The following is a 5,371-nucleotide window of genomic DNA, read 5'->3' on the forward strand; positions in this document are numbered from 1 at the left end:
AGCTGTGTTTATTAAAGAAATAGCAAATGGCACGATGCCAGCACAAATGAGCTTCGCTGTAATCAGTGTATTTATTTCACCAAAAAAAAGCCTGTCTGGGCTTCTTTTAAGCCCAATAAATTCATTATGCTAAGTTTCAGCCTCCATAGAACTGAGGCTTTTCTATATGTTAATTCATTTTAGTAAATAATTATTCTGTTTGGCTGAGGGAATGCATGTCTCTATAATTTAATAATTGGGAGGGTTATTACATGTGATTAATAGGAATCATAAGCAAATACTGAGAGTATAATAAAGAAGGTCAGTGGGGAGGAAAGTGGGAAAGATGCTCCATCCCCCACTCTCACCCTTTGCAGAGTTAGGGATTCAGTACTTGGAAGAGAGATTGCCTTCTTATCCATCTGAGATCCATTTCCGATACATGGCCCGCTTCTCTTTGGAGCTTTGCAAGGTGACTCTGTCTTTGTGTCAGAGGTGAGAAAGGAGGAGAGAGAACACCTGGAGAGAGAGAGGCAGGGCCTTGAGGGGCTGGAGCCTCCAGACCACAGGCTCCCAGATACCCATCGGAGCCCTGACCTGTCTCTTCAACGCTGACCAGAGACATTTTCAACAATCCTCAGTGAAATGAGAAGAATAAAAACAATGTAATGGCTTTTCCACAGAACCAAAAGGTCCCCAATTTTTTTCAAAATTCTGGGATCATCCCTCACCCAACCAGAGTATTAAAAAAATGTCCTTTTGTGAAATAAGGTTCATCAGTAACCTCTTTCTCTATCTCCTTACTTGGAAAAAATGAAAAGCTGGCAACTTCTGACCTTTCCCCTCCAATGTGTTTTGGCATTTTCAGATTAGAAATGTACCAGTCTGTGAAACCCCGAAGTCTTAGAACCTCTGCTTTAGACCAGAGCCCTCTCGCCTCAAGAGTGAGACCGTCCTGGGACCAGACTCCCATACCTGATTTTCCTGGGCTATTTCCTTGTTTATTAAGTGGAGAAACTGATTAACCTATATGTGAGTCTAGCAATTCAAAAATATTAACTGGGCGTCTACTATGTGACAAGCACAATTCTTAGCACTGATGATAAAGCGCCTGATGTATTTCAGCAAATAATCTATTTAGTTGAAGAAATGTTACCCCCATCAAAGTAGAGATTGGCTGTACATGACCGAAGGCAACAAGGGCAATATGTGGCTCTTAGTAAGGGATCAAAAGTGTTTGTTGACCACACGAATGACTGAACTATATTCATAGTTGTTACAAGATCATAGATACAAAGGTTCTTTACATATTTCGATATTGTTGTTGTTGTCCTTATTGCTGCCACAAAAAAAAAAAAAAAAAAAAAAGGAAATGGACCTTTCGGGCCCAGCCAGGGCCAGCTGGGCAGCCCTAAGGAATCAATGCCTACTAGGAGCAACATGAGCGGGCACCCCACGATCCTTCCAGACATGGCTAACGTGCCGCCCTGTCAGTTGGCTCTTCACAACCTGCTGCCCCTCCTGACCTACACACAAGACCTGCTCTCTGCCCCCTGCTGTCCTGATCCTGACCCCAGCTCTCTCAGTCCTGACCTTTCCCAGCCCTGCCCACCCATGCCTGCTCCAGCTGATGGGTCCACGTCCAGCCTCAGGGTGCTTCCGCCCCTGCTCCCACCCCTGCTTCCCAGACTGGGACACAGTGGTTCAGGCAGAGGTTTCTGGGGCTGGGGCTGCCTCTTGCCAAACATGCTTCCTCTCTCCAAGGAACCAGCGAACCTCATAAGGTACAAGTCCTGCTGCCTCTTGGGAGCCGGCGAGCTAGGCCCGGGTCAGTGTTCCTGGAACGGGGCACACCTAAAGCCATGGAGAGGCGAGAGTGTCAAAATGTATTAATTCCTTCAAGAAATAAATTGGGTTTGTACCAAGTATATGCCAGTCAGTGTGCAAGGTGCTGAGCAGACAGCGGTGAACAAACAGGCAAAAGTCCCTGCCCCCGTGAGGCTTAATTTTTAGCAAACAGATGCAAATATACGTGATAGAATTCCAGAGAGTAATCAATGTTACAAAGAAAAATAAAGCAGGACAATGGGATAAGGGGGCAGGAAGGGCCTCTCTGAGGAGGCGACATTTGAGGTGGACGGCATAACATCCAGGAGAAAGGCCTTTCGGGCAGAGGGAACAGCAAATGCAAAGGCCCAGAGGCCTAATACCAGAACGTTTTAGAAATGGCCAAGAAGGCCAATACAATATGAACTGGAAGGACTACAGACTGAGAGAAGAGAGGATAATGGGCAGCCACTTCCATGTGGCACTTAAAGACAATTGTGAGGACTCTGGATTTACTCTAAGTATTTAAGAAACTAATAAGAAACTTTCTGATAAATCGAAAGTAAGGGGAGGCTCAAGCTGAGGCCAGGTCTGGCCAACTGCATAGTCATTAAAAAGGGTACCTGTCTTCAGAGAATTCCTTCTAGCCTTTTATTCCTCCTATACCCTCCAGCCCCACCTGACACCCTTCTTATCACCATGGGGATGGCCACCATGTGCTGAGCACCATGACATGCCCAGGGTTGGTTGCCCAGATGAACACTACCAGAAGATTAGCCTGGTTTGACAGTACCAGACATGGGATCAGAGGTGTTGGTTCTAGTCCAGCTCTGTCATTTAATTGCTGTGTGACCTTGCACAAGTTACTTAACCTCTCTGGTCTGTCTTTGTCTTTAAATGAAAATTGTAATAACTGCTCTGCTAACCTCATGTGGTGGCAAGGATCCAGTATGACAGTGCTTCAGGTAAACTGTAGAGCAGTTGATGTGGGGAAGATGGGAGATCCTTGGTTTGTTCATTTACTCAGTCTGGCAGTCAGGCAGGCAGTCATCAAACATCTGTTCTGGGCCAGGCTCCATGCTGGGTGCTGAGGCCCCACTGTGAGCGAGGCAGGCCTGGCCCTGGCCTGAGGGGAGCTTAGGCCAAGCTATGGTCAATCTACCAGCACCCAGGGACCTACAGGCGACTGCATCCGTCCAAGGGCTCAGGGCGGCCTAGGGCTCGTCTGAGGAAATGCCTGTGTCACCTTTCTCAAAACCGTGCTTACCATTTTGTGGAGCGGCCCATGGGACAAATGGCCTTTCTCCATGGAAGCAGCCGCCCTGCAGCCTGGCAGTGACCAGGGATTCCGTCCTGGCTCCATTATGCCAGGTCAGTTTATAACTTTGGACACATCCCTTCTGCTCTCGGGGCCGCCCAGTGCCCCATCTGTCACAGGAAGGGCTGCAGCAGCCAGATTCCTTGTAACCTTCAGATGTCCCGGAACCCTCCTCGTGATTTCTGTCCCATGCACCCCTTCCACCTCCAATTCACTCAGTTTTAACAGTGACTTAGACCGTGCTTAGTATGCTCTGGGAAATGTAAGAGCTTTATATGTTTTCACTCATTTAACTGTCTAGACACCCTTCTGAGGTGGCTCCTGTTTTACAGATAAGGAAACACAGCGTGGCAAAGCATTTGCCCATCACCCCACAACCCCTAAACATGGGGCTTGGAACGCCGCTCAAGCAATACGGCTTCGGAGCGCATTCTCTTAACTCTTAGAGTATGCTACTTACTGCTCTTCATATTTTTCTTTCAACCGATTCGCTTTTTAATGTCAATTTCTTTTTTTTTTTTTTGAAGACTTACAATCACATCCATCAATGGGAAAACCGTATGACTTGTCATAAATAGAAGAGACACGCTAAAAATGCATGACTATTCCATTGAGAACTCAGTATTTCTCCATGCGACTAAGATCATCTCTCAGACCACCAGGGGACTCAGGGACACCTGGAGAGGACACACTGAGGGTCTTTTCAGTCCCCTTACACTGTGACTTTCTGTCACTTCCAGACACCTGCAGGCTTCCTGGGGAGGAAAGCCTCACAGCTCTCCTCCCCCGCGCACAGGATTGCCACTCAGCCTTGCATGCTGTGAGGACTTCCAGGGGATTCGGCTACTGCCAGCCTGGGGCTCCCATGACTCACCTACCTCCTCCCTTGCGGGTAAAGCCCCCATGCAGGGGCTAGCGATGCCCCAGCTGAGACTCCCTTTGTCCTTTGATTTCTCAAAAGACAACCCACTGGAGGGGTGTTCAACCTCCTGGCAGAGTAATAGACGATTTTCCATTGCCCTGGGTCCATGGGGGCCCTTCGGGGAACATCAGCAGCAACTGCAGGTGGGTGGGGGGGAGGGAGGCAGGGGGAGCCTCGCTGCCCGGGCCCCTGCCGAAGAAGGATTTTGCAGGGTAACAGGTGTGAATCACACCTCTGCTGCTCCAGCACTTTCCAGACCAGCACATCTCCCACCACTCATCCCTCTGCCCCTGTGCCATGCTTTTTATAAAACCATGCATTTTCTTGAACTGACAGAAGGGAAAAGTGGGGAATTGATGGCCTGGGACAAAATGCCTCACATGGAACAGTTTTCTTTAACTTGGAGCACAACTTCACTTGGAGAAGATGGAATGCTTAGGGGAGCCAAATCCTGCAAATGCCAGTGAGCAGCGAGTTGGCTGCTCACGATGCCCAGGCGGCTCTCAGAGGGCAGAGCTGAGTCACAGAGAGAAGAGAAATTGCCTTGGAACCCCCCGCCAATAAAGTTTGAATCCTGTCTCTACCACTCTGGCAAGTGTGAGTGTGAACTTGGGCAAGTCATTTACCCTCTTTTGGCCTCCAATTCCTCATCTTCAAAATGGGGATAATATCTGGGGGGTCTGCCTGGCTCAAGGGGCCATTGTTGGGACAGAATGGGAGGTGGCTCTGAGTGTGTGGTGCAAGCAATGAAACCCCCTGTGGATGTGGGAGTATGACATGATGAGGTGTTAGACCACCATCAGCTGGTGACACCAAACCTAGTGCCGGGGGCGAGGGGGCTTGGTTTGAGATGTGCCCTCTGAAAATGAGGGCACAGTCCTACCCACCTCTGTGGCTATAGGAATTTGTCAAATGGGGCATCATTTAACCCATAAAGCAACCAGACTCTCAGGAGGGCAGGATGCTAATGAAATGAAGTCTTGACTTAAGCAGGGTTGAAAACATTTTCAAACTCCTTATTTTGTTCTAGAATGAAATAAAGGTTTGATTCCCATTGAATCTAGTTTACCAAGTAAAATTTGTCTTGGGCAGGAGGGAACAACTTTAGTCCAGTTGGAAATTCCAATAGATGGCAGATACTTGGGTTCAGTTTAGGTTCCAAGCAGGAGGGTTGTTTGCCCTCATTTGGGTTTCAAGTCTGTTACTTTTGGGTTCCCCGGCCTTTTCTAACGGGGTCTGGCTAAGCAAATGATGTTCACCACACTGTGCTTTTCCAGTATGTTTGCAAGTCAGAATCCATTTGATAGACGACATTCAGATTTGGC

Source organism: Halichoerus grypus, chromosome 11 (genome assembly GCF_964656455.1).
Source record: "Halichoerus grypus chromosome 11, mHalGry1.hap1.1, whole genome shotgun sequence".
Lineage (NCBI taxonomy): Eukaryota > Metazoa > Chordata > Mammalia > Carnivora > Phocidae > Halichoerus > Halichoerus grypus.